A 14,451-nucleotide genomic window follows, 5' to 3' on the forward strand; every position below is an offset into this window, starting at 1 on the left:
AGATCTGAATTATACGAGAGCCGACCAGGGGAAACACAAATTATGCAGTCAAGTTTCCCACATTTGGGGAAATCGCAGGAGCAGCACACCCAGAGTGCAATGGGTGAGCCTTGCACTGGGAGTAGCAACTTCCTGATCATAGTATCTCACCTGGCAGGTAAGTAGGAGTTGGGCTAGAGCTGGGGAGGGTCGCTGCTCGGGCACCCCCCAGTCAAGTGAAGGAGATCCAACTGAGGCAGCACAAGGGAACTCTCGAAAGAAGAACAAGGCTAGAGGAAGATCTGAGACAAAGAAATCTGACTTTTACCAGAGCTGACCAGAGGAAAGCACAAACACAGTCCCCCACTATCACAAATAATGCAGTCGAGTTTCCCACATTTGGGGAAATCACAGGGGTCAGCATACCCAGAATGCAATGAATGAACCTCACCCTGGGAGAACAATCTTCATGACCATGGTATCTCCTATGCAAAATAAGTATGATTTGGGATAGGGCTGGGGAGGGCCGCTCCTCAGGCATATATCTGTCAAGTAAAGAAGATTCAACTGAGGCAGCACAAGGGAACTCTCATCTGGGGACAACAACTGCAGGGAGAACACATATTTTCAAATGAACATGGGAGGGCAGAAGGCTGCCTAATACTGAAGCACCCCCAAACAACAAACCAAATGCAACAACTAGTACAAGCATTCCTGGGGGAAGGTCTGCAGAAGACGGATTTGCATACAGTGATGTCATCCAAGCAGTGGGCCAAAGTTGGCTGGAACCCTCATCTGCATATGAAAAGAGAAAAGGGGTATGCAGGGCATGGCGGCCTTTTGCTGCGCTTGGATGACCCTTAGTTCGCATTAAACACCCCCACCCTCCTTCGGTGTGGGGCTCATGTTGGCAATGCCCCAGCCCCTGAAGCATTCCAGCTGATTTCTTGCAGCAGCTGGGCACTGTAACAGCTCCAGAGCTGCTCTGTAAGGCAACTAAAAGGGTGTGGGCCCTGCAGCACTACCTGTAGTTCGCATTGTGCGTTGGAAGGCACAAAGTAAGCAGACGGGAGAAGTCAGGATAGTGCGCAAGGGCATAGAAGGGAGCGGCTCAAGAAAAGAGAAGTGGAAACAGACAGCAAACTAGGCTGGAGAGAGACCTGAGACAAAGAGATCTGAATTATACGAGAGCCGACCAGAGGAAACACAAATTATGCAGTCAAGTGTCCCACATTTGGGGAAATCGCAGGAGCAGCACACCCAGAGTGCAATGGGTGAGCCTTGCCCTGGGAGAAGCACCTTCCTGATCATAGTATCTCACCTGGCAGGTAAGTAGGAGTTGGGCTAGAGCTGGGGAGGGTCGCTGCTCGGGCACCCCCCTGTCAAGTGAAGGAGATCCAACTGAGGCAGCACAAGGGAACTCTCGAAAGAAGAACAAGGCTAGAGGAAGATCTGAGACAAAGAAATCTGACTTTTACCAGAGCTGACCAGAGGAAAGCACAAACACAGTCCCCCACTACCACAAATAATGCAGTCGAGTTTCCCACATTTGGGGAAATCACAGGGGTCAGCATACCCAGAATGCAATGAATGAACCTCACCCTGGGAGAACAATCTTCATGACCATGGTAACTCCTATGCAAAATAAGTATGATTTGGGATAGGGCTGGGGAGGGCCGCTGCTCAGGCATATCTCTGTCAAGTAAAGGAGATTCAACTGAGGCAGCACAAGGGAACTCTCATCTGGGGACAACAACTGCAGGGAGAACACATATTTTCAAATGAACATGGGAGGGCAGAAGGCTGCCTAATACTGAAGCACCCCCAAACAACAAACCAAATGCAACAACTAGTACAAGCATTCCTGGGGGAAGGTCTGCAGAAGACGGATTTGCATACAGTGATGTCATCCAAGCAGTGGGCCAAAGTTGGCTGGAACCCTCATCTGCATATGAAAAGAGAAAAGGGGTATGCAGGGCATGGCGGCCTTTTGTGGCGCTTGGATGACCCTTAGTTCGCATTAAACACCCCCACCCTCCTTCGGTGTGGGGCTCATGTTGGCAATGCCCCAGCCCCTGAAGCATTCAAGCTGATTTCTTGCAGCAGCTGGGCACTGTAACAGCTCCAGAGCTGCTCTGTAAGGCAAGTAAAAGGGTGTGGGTCCTGCAGCACTACCTGTAGTTCGCATTGTGCATTGGAAGGCACAAAGTAAGCAGACGGGAGAAGTCAGGATAGTGCGCAAGGGCATAGAAGGGAGCGGCTCAAGAAAAGAGAAGTGGAAACAGACAGCAAACTAGGCTGGAGAGAGACCTGAGACAAAGAGATCTGAATTATACGAGAGCCGACCAGGGGAAACACAAATTATGCAGTCAAGTGTCCCACATTTGGGGAAATCGCAGGAGCAGCACACCCAGAGTGCAATGGGTGAGCCTTGCCCTGGGAGAAGCAGCTTCATGATCATAGTATCTAACCTGGCAGGTAAGTAGGAGTTGGGCTATAGCTGGGGAGGGTCGCTGCTCAAGCACCCTTCTGTCAAGTGAAGGAGATCCAACTGAGGCAGCACAAGGGAACTCTCAAAAGAAGAATAAGGCTAGAGGAAGAAATGAGACAAAAAAATCTGACTTTTACCAGAGCTGACCAGAGGAAAGCACAAACACAGTCCCCCACTACTACAAATAATGCAGCCAAGTTTCCCACATTTGGGGAAATCACAGGGGTCAGCATACCCAGAATGCAATGAATGACCCTCACCCTGGGAGAACAATCTTCTTGACCATGGTATCTCCTATGCAAAATAAGTATGATTTGAGATAGGGCTGGGGAGGGCCGCTGCTCAGGCACATCTCTGTCAAGTAAAGGAGATTCAACTGAGGCAGCACAAGGGAACTCTCATCTGGGGACAACAACTGCAGGGAGAACACATATTTTCAGATGAACATGGGAGGGCAGAAGGCTGCCTAATACTGAAGCACCCCCAAACAACAAACCAAATGCAACAACTAGTGCAAGCATTCCTGGGGGAAGGCCTACAGCAGATGGATTTGCATATGGTGATGTCATCCAAGCAGTGGGCCAAAGTTGGCTGGAACCCTCATCTGCATATGAAAAGAGAAAAGGGGTATGCAGGGCATGGCGGCCTTTTGCAGCGCTTGGATGACCCTTAGTTCGCATTAAACACCCCCACCCTCCTTCGGTGTGGGGCTCATGTTGGCAATGCCCCAGCCCCTGAAGCATTCAAGCTGATTTCTCTGCAGCAGCTGGGCACTGTAACAGCTCCAGAGCTGCTCTGTGAGGCAGTTAAAAGGGTGAGGGCCCTGCAGCACTACCTGAAGTTTGCATTGTGTGTTGGAAGGCACAAAGTAAGCAGACGGGAGAAGTTAGGATAGTGCGCAAGGGCATAGAAGGGAGCGGCTCAAGAAAAGAGAAGTGGAAACAGACAGCAAACTAGGCTGGAGAGAGACCTGAGACAAAGAGATCTGAATTATACGAGAGCCGACCAGGGGAAACACAAATTATGCAGTCAAGTTTCCAACATTTGGGGAAATCACAGGGGCAGCACACCCAGAGTGCAATGGGTGAGCCTTGCCCTGGGAGAAGCACCTACATGATCATAGTATCTCACCTGGCAGGTAAGTAGGAGTTGGGCTAGAGCTGGGGAGGGTCGCTGCTCGGGTACCCCCCTGTCAAGTGAAGGAGATCCAACTGAGGCAGCACAAGGGAACTCTCGAAAGAGGAACAAGGCTAGAGGAAGATCTGAGACAAAGAAATCTGATTTTTACCAGAGTTGACCAGAAGAAAGCACAAACACTGTCCCCCACTACCACAAATAATGCAATTGAGTTTCCCACATTTGGGGAAATCACAGGGGTCAGCATACCCAGAATGCAATGAATGAACCTCACCCTGGGAGAACAATCTTCATGACCATGGTATCTCCTATGCAAAATAAGTATGATTTGGGATAGGGCTGGGGAGGGCCGCTGCTCAGGCACATCTCTGTCAAGTAAAGGAGATTCAACTGAGGCAGCACAAGGGAGGACATCTTGCCTCTGTAGAGCCAGTTTGTGCAAGGAGAGATTGATTGATTCTTTTTTGGTGGGGGCCCAAACCAACCAGTCATTTCAGTCAGTCGTGTGGCAGACCCTGTCGCTGAAATGATGGGTTCGTCAATGTTTTTCTTTTCAATCTAAGCACCAGCAGTTTTCTGTAAGCATCTGCTTCGCTATGATGATCAACACGTCACAAGGGAAAACACTCAGGGCTGGAGGCGTAGATCTTAGGACCAGCTGCTACAAGCATGGCAGAGGTGTCACTATCACTGGTGACACCCAGAGAGGCGGCGAGGGAGATTGTAATGCAGTGCGCGCAGATAAGCAGGGCAATGGTAAAAAGGAGGCATGGTCTCATAGGTAGGGGCGTGGCCTGAATCACCATTTTGTTGCTGCGGGTATCCCGGGGGTTGGGGGCTGCACCCGGGGACTAGTGTGTGAGTAGTGCTGGCTCCTGCACAGTGACAGAAACTGGGTGTTGCACGTAATGTCACAGTGAAACACCCATATTCTGTCACTGAAGAAGAGCCGGCACTTTGGTGTCACCCCCCTTGGCGGGTGACACTCGGGTGTGTGCCGCAACCCCGTTGTGATGCCACTGACCCATGGGAAGCTTTACGTGGCTTACCCATGTGTTAGTAGCCCCAAGCATCTTTTGTGTTAGTCCCTGAAGAAAAACTTCAAATATTGTTTATAATTTTGTAATCAATGGGCCTAATTCAGTAAGGATTGCACATTCTGCTAAGTAACAGAATTTGCAATCCTTTGGTTCGCATGCTGGGGCCACCCATCACAGGGCATGGCCACCCAGTATGCCGCCTCCCTTCTTGACCACGCTGAAATTGCAGTCTCAGTGCAGTTCAGCGTGATCATAAAAAATGGTTTAGCCTCCTGTTGGTGCAGACTGTACGTGTGCGCAGGAAGCCGCCACCATTTTTGTGATCGCAGCGGCTGCATGTGATGTCATGCAGCCGCTCTGACCACGCCTCCTGTTTCTCCGTTGAAGCCCTGCCCCCGCACCGCTCCATCTCCGACTTTGAAATGGAGTGTTGCTGACCCCCCCCCCCCGCACCGATTGAAAGTCAGAGGCGATCGCATTATCTGCGGGGTGCCACAGAAAATGCAGGCGCATGCGTATGCTCTTAGCAATTTTTGCAGTTGGATTGCTTATTGCAGGCGGGTGGGCTCGGAATTCTTAGCCTTTTCCTCGCACCCCCAGTTGCGGGAGAATGTGAAGGAGGAGCTGTTGACGGGTCACGTTCCGCTTGACTTGACAATTTTCTCACCAGCAGGTCTTTGAACCTCTGCAGACTTGTGTCTGCCGGAAAGAGAGATACAATGTAGGTTTTAAATCTAGGATCGAGCACGGTGGCCAAAATGTAGTGCTCTGATTTCAACAGATTGAATCCTGGTTAAGCGAATTAAGGGCTCCATCCACAAGTTCCACATGCCTAGTGGAATCGCTCTGTTTTAGCTCCTCCTTCAATGTCTCCAGCTTCTTCTGCAAAAGCCTGATGAGGGGAATGACCTGACTAGGGCTGGCAGTGTCTGAACTGACTTCACGTGTGGCAAGTTCAAAGGGTTGCAGAACCTTGCACAACGTTGAAATCATTCTCCACTGCGCTTGAGTCAGGTGCATTCCCCCTCCTTTGCCTATATCGTGGGCAGATGTATAGGCTTGAATGGCCTTTTGCTGCTCCTCCATCCTCTGAAGCATATAGAGGGTTGAATTCCACCTCGTTACCACCTCTTGCTTCAGATGATGGCAGGGCAGGTTCAGGAATGTTTGGTGGTGCTCCAGTCTTCGGCATGCGGTGGCTGAATGCAGAAAGTGGCCCGCAATTCTTCGGGCCACCGACAGCATCTCTTGCACGCCCCTGTCGTTTTTTAAATAATTCTGCACCACAAAGTTCAATGTATGTGCAAAACATGGGACGTGCTGGAATTTGCCCAGATGTAATGCACGCACAATATTGGTGGCGTTGTCCGATGTCACAAATCCCCAGGAGAGTTCAATTGGGGTAAGCCATTTTGCGATGATGTTCCTCAGTTTCCGTAAGAGGTTGTCAGCTGTGTGCCTCTTATGGAAAGCGGTGATACAAAGCGTAGCCTGCCTAGGAACGAGTTGGCAATTGCGAGATGCTGCTACTGGTGCCGCCGCTGCTGTTCTTGCTGCGGGAGGCAATACATCTACCCAGTGGGCTGTCACAGTCATATAGTCCTGAGTCTGCCCTGCTCCACTTAACCACAGACAAGTGGACATTGGGTACAACTGCATTTTTTAGGACACTGGTGACTCTTTTTCTGAGGTCTGTGTACATTTTCGGTATCGCCTGCCTAGAGAAATGGAACCTAGAGGGTATTTGGTACCGGGGACACAGTACCTCAATCAAGTCTCTAGTTGCCTCTAAATTAACGATGGATACCGGAACCACGTTTCTCACCACCCAGACCTGAGTTATCCGCTTTGCAGCAGGATGACTGCTGTGATATTTCATCTTCCTCGCAAAGGACTGTTGGACAGTCAATTGCTTACTGGAAGTAGTACAAGTGGTCTTCCGACTTCCCCTCTGGGATGACGATCGACTCCCAGCAGCAACAACAGCAGCGCCAGCAGCAGTAGGCGTTACACTCAAGGATGCATCGGAGGAATCCCAGGCAGGAGAGGACTCGTCAGACTTGCCAGTGACATGGCCTGCAGGACTATTGGCTCTCCTGTCTAAGGAGGAAATTGACACTGAGGGAGTTGGTGGTGTGGTTTGCAGGAGCTTGGTTACAAGAGGAAGGTGGTCAGTGGACTGCTTCCGCTGTCATCCAAAGTTTTTGAACTTGTCACTGACTTATGATTAATGCGCTGCAGGTGACGTATAAGGGAGGATGTTCCGAGGTGGTTAACGTCCTTATCCCTACTTATTACAGCTTGACAAAGGCAACACACGGCTTGACACCTGTTGTCCGCATTTGTGTACAGGATGCATACCTTCATGTCCCCATTTATCCACCTCATCAGGCGTACCTCAGATTTGCGGTACAGGACTGTCATTGCCAATTTCAGACGTTGCTGTTTGGTCTCTCCATGGCCCTGAGAATTTTCACCAAGGTAATGACGGAAATGATGGTGCTCCTGTGCAAGCAAGGTGTCACAATTATCCCGTACTTGGGCGATCTCATAAAAGCGAGATCAAGAGAGCAGTTGCTGAACAGCGTATCACTTTCACTGAAAGTGTTACAGCAACACGGCTGGATTCTCAATATCCCGAAGTCGCAGTTGATTCCTACTACTCGTCTGTCTTTCTTGGGCATGATTCTGGACACGGACGAGAAGAGGGTTTATCTCCTGATAGAAAAGGCCCAGGAACACATGACTCTTGTCAGGAACCTATTGAAACCAAAACAGGTGTCAGTGCATCACTGCACTCGAGTCCTGGGAAAGATGGTGGCATCATACAAGGCCATTCCATTCGGCAGGATCCATGCGAGGACTTTCCAATGGGGGGTGGGATTGTATCTGCACACACACAATTGTATTATATCAGATTTGGAACTATATACAGCTCCAAAATAACCCCTATTGCATTCAAGTATTCACAATTATTTGTGGGGGTGCTATCGACTACAGCTAAGGTTAGTCAGCAAAAAGAAAAAGAGAAAAGGACTGTATTTGTCGATGCACAGGAAGAAGGGTGACCTGATTATCACAATCTTCTGGAGAATTATTAAAATTTAACTTTTATTAGTGTCAAATTAAAATAGTGTGAGATATTATAATACTCCAGATATTATAAATACTGACAAATGGTCATGTGAACATATGAAGACCAATTGCTGACAACTATTATCAGACTGAGTAAATATTGTGAGCAATATTATATAATTGGATATAAGAACAGACACGCGGACACATATTTTAATCTTTAATCACACTTATTATTTCATTGCACTTGTGGTATATGTTGTATACGTCTTGATTTTAACCTTTATGTTTCGTCTATACTCGTAGTTTGTTGTCAGTTATCATCACACTATTTTAATTTGACACTAATAAAAGTTAAATTTTAATAATTCTCCAGAAGATTGTGATAATCAGGTCACCCTTCTTCCTGTGCATCGACAAATACAGTCCTTTTCTCTTTTTCTTTTTGCTGACTTTCCAATGGGACCTACTGGACAAGTGGTCCGGGTCACATTTACAGATGCATTGGTTGATCACCCTGTCCCCCAGGGTCAGGGTATCACTCCTGTGGTGGCTGCAGAGTGCTCACCTTCTCGAGGGACGCAGATTCAGCATTCAGGGCTGGATCCTGGTGACCACAGACGCAAGCCTCCAAGGTTGGGGAGCAGTCACACAGGGAAGAAATTTCCAAGGTATTTGGTCAAGTCAAGAGACTTGTCTTCACATCAACATCCTGGATCTAAGGGCCATATACAATGCCCTACGTCAAGCGGAGACCTTACTTTGCGACCAACCGGTTCTGATCCAGTCAGACAACGTCACCGCAGTGGCTCATGTAAACCGCCAAGGCGGCACAAGGAGCAGAGTGGCGATGGCACAAGCCACCAGAATTATTCGCTGGGTGGAGAATCACGCAAGCGCACTGTCAGCAGTGTTCATTCCGGGAGTGGACAACTGGGAAGCAGACTTCCTCAGCAGACACGACCTACATCCGGGAGAGTGGGGACTTCATCAGGAAGTCTTTGCACAGATTACAAGTCAGTGGGAACTGCCACAGATAGACATGATGTTGTCCCGGCTCAATAAAAAGCTACAGAGGTATTGCGCAAGGTCAAGAGACCCTCAGGCAGTAGCTGTAGACGCCCTAGTGACACCGTGGGTGTTCCGGTCGGTCTATGTATTTCCTCCTCTTCCTCTCATACCCAAGGTGTTGAGGATAATAAGACAAAGAGGAGTGAGAACAATCCTCATTGTTCCAGATTGGCCACGGAGTATCCGGAGTATTGGCCATCTGGTATCCGGATCTGCAGGAAATGCTCACAGAAGATCTGTGGCCTCTCCCTCTAAGACAGGACCTGTTGCATCAGGGGCCCTGTCTGTTCCAAGACTTACCGCGGCTGCGTTTGACGGCATGGCGGTTGAATGCCGGATCCTAGCATTCCGGTTGAGGTCATCCCTACGCTGATAAAGGCTAGGAAGGATGTAACGTTAAAACATTACACCGTATATGGCGAAATTATGTTTCTTGGTGTGAGGCCAGGAATGCTCCTACGGAAGAATTCCATCTGGGCCGTTTCCTTCACTTCCTACAAACTGGAGTGAATTTGGGCCTAAAATTAGGCTCTATTAAGGTCCAGATTTCGGCCTTATCCATTTTCTTTCAAAAAGAATTGGCTTCTCTTCCAGAAGTTCAGACTTTTGTAAAAGGAGTGCTGCATATTCAGCCTCCTTTTGTGCCTCCGGTGGCACCTTGGGACCTTAACGTGGTGTTAAGTTTTCTAAAATCACACTGGTTTGAACCACTTAAAACAGTGGAGTTAAAATATCTCACATGGAAGGTGGTCATGTTATTAGCCTTGGCTTCGGCTAGGCGAGTGTCGGAATTAGCGGCTTTGTCACATAAAAGCCCATATTTGGTATTCCATGTGGATAGAGCGGAATTGCGGACCCGTCCTCAATTCCTACCAAAAGTGGTCTCATCTTTTCATATGAACCAACCTATTGTGGTGCCTGTGGCTACGCGTGACTTGGAGGATTCCGAGTTACTTGATGTGGTCAGGGCTTTGAAAATTTACATGGCCAGGACGGCTAGAGTCAGGAAAACTGAAGCGCTGTTTGTCCTGTATGCAACCAACAAGATTGGTGCCCCTGCTTCAAAACAGGCTATTGCTCGCCGGATTTGTAACACGATTCAGCAAGCGCATTCTATGGCTGGATTGCAGTTACTGAAATCGGTCAAGGCCCATTCCACGAGGAAAGTGGGCTCTTCTTGGGCGGCTGCCCGAGGGGTCTCGGCACTACAGCTTTGTCAAGCTGCTACTTGGTCGGGTTCAAACACCTTTGCAAAATACTATAAGTTTGATACCCTGGCTGAGGAGGAACTCATGTTTGCTCAATCGGTGCTGCAGAGTCATCCGCACTCTCCCGCCCGTTTTGGAGCATTGGTATAATCCCCATGGTCCTTACGGAGTCCCCAGCATCCTCTAGGACGTTAGAGAAAATAAGATTTTAAACCTACCGGTAAATCTTTTTCTCGTAGTCCGTAGAGGATGCTGGGCGCCCATCCCAAGTGCGGACTACTTCTGCAATACTTGTATATAGTTATTGCTTCAATAAGGGTTATGTTATAGTTGCATCGGTCCTGCACTGATGCTATGTTGTTTTTTCATACTGATAACTGGGTAGTTTATCACAAGTTATATGGTGTGATTGGTGTGGCTGGTATGAATCTTGCCCTGGATTAACAAAATCCTTTCCTCATACTGTCCGTCTCCTCTGGGCACAGTTTCTCTAACTGTGGCATAGAGGGAGGAGCCAGTGCACACCCAGAACTAAAGTCTTTCTTAAAGTGCCCGTGTCTCCTGTGGAGCCTGTCTATCCCCATGGTCCTTACGGAGTCCCCAGCATCCTCTACGGACTACGAGAAAAAGATTTACCGGTAGGTTTAAAATCTTATTTTCTACTTTATTCTTTTCTATCCTAGTTTATTACGACCAACTCTCATCCAAGGAGTTTGATATTCTACTACCTGCATGTAATTTAAATTGCTTAAATTGTTTATATGGTTGATTTGTCCTTCACAATCCATAATCTGCAACTTGTATGTACTTGTGTCATTGAAAATCTTATAATAAAAATGTATATATATTTAAAAAAAAAAGTTATAAGACATATGCATTCAATATTTGAAGAAACAAAATAAAATAAAGCTATCTATTGGGTTTCACTAACAAGCACATTGGAAGACTTGACTACTGTTAAAAGACATGCATTACATGGTATAGAGCCACAAACCACAATGTAGTAAAATAAAAACAAACTTACATGTGTATCAAACCTATGTGAGGCTTACATTGATAGTGCAAGATCAACACTCTATCAACTGTGCAAACTAGACTGCACATAAATGCCATAAAATTTATCTGAGATTTTAGTAAATAAGGCCCGTTGCTGTCCGGGTCACGCAGCCGTCACGGCCCGCCCCCATACGGTCCGGTCATGTCTGCGTTGTCCTGACTGTGCCCCCAAAATGGCGGCACAACGCCGCTGGCCCGACTCCTCCTGCCCAGTGACCGCCTCTGCCTGTCAATCAGGCAGAGGCGCTCACTGGGCAGAGATGCTGATCGCATCTCTGGCATGTGCCGGTGCACTGCGGCACCAGCACACACGCACTTCAGACCTGATCTCCTGTTGTGTGAATATGCACAGCAGGGATCAGGTCTGAATTAGGCCCTATATACAGCTGTCAGTAAGGCAGGGATGTGCTGCTGCCAGTGAGGCAGGGATGTGCTGCTGGTAGTGAAGCAGTGATGTGCTGCTGTCAGCGAAGCAGTGCTGTGCTGCTGTCAGCGAGGCAGGGATGTGCTGCTGTCAGCGAGGCAGGGATGTGCTGCTGTCAGCGAAGCAGGGATGTGCTGCTGTCAGCGAAGCAGGGATGTGCTGCTGTCAGCGAGGCAGGGATGTGCTGCTGTCAGCGAGGCAGGGATGTGCTGCTGTCAGCGAGGCAGGGATGTGCTGCTATAAGTGAGGCAGGGATGTGCTGCTGTCATTGAAGCAGGAATGTGCTGCTGCAGTGACGCAGAGATATGCTGCCCACTATCTCCCTATCACCCCTGCCTGAGTCACACACTTTCCCTGTCACCCCTGCCTCAGTTACCCACAATCTCCCAGTCACCGCTGCCTCAGTCAACCACTATACCTGCGATCCCTGCCTCAGTCACCCACTATACCAGTCACCCCTGCTTGAGTCACCCACTGTCACCCTATCACCCCTGCTTCAGTCACCCACTATCCCTGTCAACCCTGCCTCAGTCACCCACTATCTCCCAGTCACCCCTGCCTCAGTCAGCCACTATCCCTGTCACCCCTGCCTCAGTCTCTTACTGTCCCTGTCACCCCTGCCACAGTCATCCACTATCTCCCTATCACCCCTGCCTTAGTCATTTATTATCCCTGTCACCCACTTTCTTCCCATACTTACCCAACCCCTTCCTATCACGCCTCCCTCAGTAACCCACTATCTCCCTGTCACTCACTATCTCCCAGTCACCCCGGCCTCAGTCACCCACTATCTCCCACTCATACATGCTTCAGTCACCCACTATCTCCCAGTCATCCCTGCCTCAGTCACCTACTGACACCAGTGCAGACATTTCTGCTGCGGCCTCTCCACTCGTGCTGTGTCCCTCTGACAGATTTACTGACGGTCTGTCCCCCATAAGCCGGTGTGTCTGTGGGTACTTGGTACATGTGTGTCAACATGTCAGTGGCTGAATGTTTTTCCCAAGAGGAAACTATATTAGGAATGCAGACATATGATGGTGGCCCTGTTGGCACCACCAATAACTGACTGGGTAAATGTTTCAGTAATATCAGAGTAAGGTTGGATAAATCTGTGTCCCAGACACAGACGTAGAGAATAGATGTGATGTTCATGGCTATGTTTCTTTTCCCTCAGGCCCCGCGGGGTCGCAAAAATGTTATTTTGCCCAGTTACTACACACTGATACTGACACGGATACTGATTCCTATGTCGACCATAATGTTTCCTGATTAGATCCAATATTGGCAAGGAGCATTCAGTACATGATTGTGGATATTAAGGACATATTAAAATCACTGAAGACCCTGCTGTTACTGACAAAGGGGTCTATATGTATGTATATATAGATATATAATGAAAGCTGATGTAACGTTCCTCCATCTCTGTTTGAGAAAGTCTGGGCCAGCTCGACAAGATGGTTTCAAATCCCCAAAAGGATTCTGGTTGTTTATTCATTTCCCGCCGCGGACAGAATAAAGTGGGAGTCACCCCCTGTTCTGCACGGGGCCCTCTAACAAATCCAGCGGATCGTATGCAGGAAGCTACATTATTTCTAGTTATGTAACCACGGGTACATTACTTAGACCTGCCATTACATGTGCATGGGTGAGTAGTAGTATTCAAGAATTGGTCGAATACCTTGTCATCCGATATAGATACCCTGGAGAGATGGGATACTCCTTACGTTGTATCATATCAAGGACACTGCAGCATACTTACGTGAGACTGCAAGGGATATAGGACTCTTGAGTTCACGGGCCAATTTCATGGCAGTCTCGGATAGGAGGGCATTGTGGATTCACCAGGAGAATGCTGATGCTGACTCCAAGAAGAAAGGGAGTCTCTTCCCTATGAAGGTGAAGCCTTGTTTGGTGACTGCCTAGTTAATTTGATCTCGGCAGCTCCCGCAGGTAAGTCAACCTTCTTGCCCTATGTTCCCTCCCAACGGATGAAGACGCATCATTATCTGATGCAGTCATTTCGGCCCAATAGATATGCAAGAAGTTAAGATTCCCCTTTCTTTGCAGGTAGAGGAGGGAGAAGAGAGAAGAGGTCTGCAACCTCTTCAAGATCGCAGGAGCAGAGATCATCCTCTGCTTCTGCCAAATCCACTGCATGACGCTGGGGCTCTCTTGCAGGAGCCCGCACCAGTGGGGGCACGTCTAAAACTCTTCAGTCAGTTCTGGATTCATTCGGACATGGACTCGTGTGTTTTACAAATAGTGTCCCAAGGGTACAAACTGGGGTTTCAAGATGTTCCCCCTCAACGATTGTTCAAATCGGCCTTAGTCAGCAGGGAGAAGGTTTTTATTCAAGCCTCTTCGTGGTCCCTAAGCCGGACGGCTCAGTCAGACCAATCTGAAATCTGAAATCCCTCAATTTCTACCTAAGGAAATTCAATTTCAAGATGGAATCTCTCAGTGCAGTGATCTCCAGTCCGGAGGAAGGAGATTTCATGGTTTTAGTAGACATAAAGGATGCCTACTTACATGTTCCCATTTAGCCTCTGCATCAAGCTACCTGAGGTTTGCAATTCAGTATTGTCATTACCAATTTCAGACATTGCCGTTTGGTCTGTCCACGGCTCTGAGGATTTTCACCAGGGTGATCGCAAGCAAGGAGTAACAATTATCCCGTACTTGGATGATCTCTTGATAAAGGCGAGATCCAGGGACCAGTTAGTGCAAAACATTGCACTCTCCCTGACAGTTCTTCAACAACATGGTTGGCTCCTAAACTTGCCAAAATCGCAGTTGGTCCCAATGACGCGGTTGTTGTTTTTGGGAGTGATACTGGACACAGAAGAGGTTTTCTTCCAGTGGAAAGGCTCTGGAGATCCAGAGTCTGGTCAAACAAATTCTGAAACCAGCAAGAGTGTTAATCCATCAATGCATTTGGTTGCTGGGGAAGATGGTTGCGGCCTACGA

At 48.5% G+C, this 14,451-nt stretch overlaps 8 non-coding genes across 8 annotated transcripts; all 8 read right to left on the reverse strand.

Moving 5' to 3' along the window:
* Positions 1-2: 2 nt before the first annotated feature.
* LOC134997576 (U1 spliceosomal RNA) lies at positions 3-165 on the reverse strand. The gene has a single exon (XR_010200050.1). It is a non-coding gene; the product is annotated as a U1 spliceosomal RNA (small nuclear RNA).
* Positions 166-317: 152 nt separating this feature from the next.
* Positions 318-481, reverse strand: LOC134997585 (U1 spliceosomal RNA). The gene has a single exon (XR_010200056.1). It is a non-coding gene; the product is annotated as a U1 spliceosomal RNA (small nuclear RNA).
* Positions 482-1,152: 671 nt separating this feature from the next.
* LOC134997568 (U1 spliceosomal RNA) lies at positions 1,153-1,315 on the reverse strand. Its single transcript, XR_010200042.1, has one exon. It is a non-coding gene; the product is annotated as a U1 spliceosomal RNA (small nuclear RNA).
* A 152-nt stretch (positions 1,316-1,467) lies between these two features.
* LOC134997560 (U1 spliceosomal RNA) lies at positions 1,468-1,631 on the reverse strand. Its single transcript, XR_010200034.1, has one exon. It is a non-coding gene; the product is annotated as a U1 spliceosomal RNA (small nuclear RNA).
* A 671-nt stretch (positions 1,632-2,302) lies between these two features.
* On the reverse strand, positions 2,303-2,465 carry LOC134997582 (U1 spliceosomal RNA). The gene has a single exon (XR_010200053.1). It is a non-coding gene; the product is annotated as a U1 spliceosomal RNA (small nuclear RNA).
* A 152-nt stretch (positions 2,466-2,617) lies between these two features.
* Positions 2,618-2,781, reverse strand: LOC134997562 (U1 spliceosomal RNA). Its single transcript, XR_010200036.1, has one exon. It is a non-coding gene; the product is annotated as a U1 spliceosomal RNA (small nuclear RNA).
* A 672-nt stretch (positions 2,782-3,453) lies between these two features.
* LOC134997574 (U1 spliceosomal RNA) lies at positions 3,454-3,616 on the reverse strand. The gene has a single exon (XR_010200048.1). It is a non-coding gene; the product is annotated as a U1 spliceosomal RNA (small nuclear RNA).
* Positions 3,617-3,768: 152 nt separating this feature from the next.
* Positions 3,769-3,932, reverse strand: LOC134997556 (U1 spliceosomal RNA). Its single transcript, XR_010200030.1, has one exon. It is a non-coding gene; the product is annotated as a U1 spliceosomal RNA (small nuclear RNA).
* Between the last annotated feature and the right edge of the window lie 10,519 nt (positions 3,933-14,451).

The sequence above is a fragment of the Pseudophryne corroboree genome, unplaced genomic scaffold (genome assembly GCF_028390025.1).
Source record: "Pseudophryne corroboree isolate aPseCor3 unplaced genomic scaffold, aPseCor3.hap2 scaffold_1445, whole genome shotgun sequence".
Lineage (NCBI taxonomy): Eukaryota > Metazoa > Chordata > Amphibia > Anura > Myobatrachidae > Pseudophryne > Pseudophryne corroboree.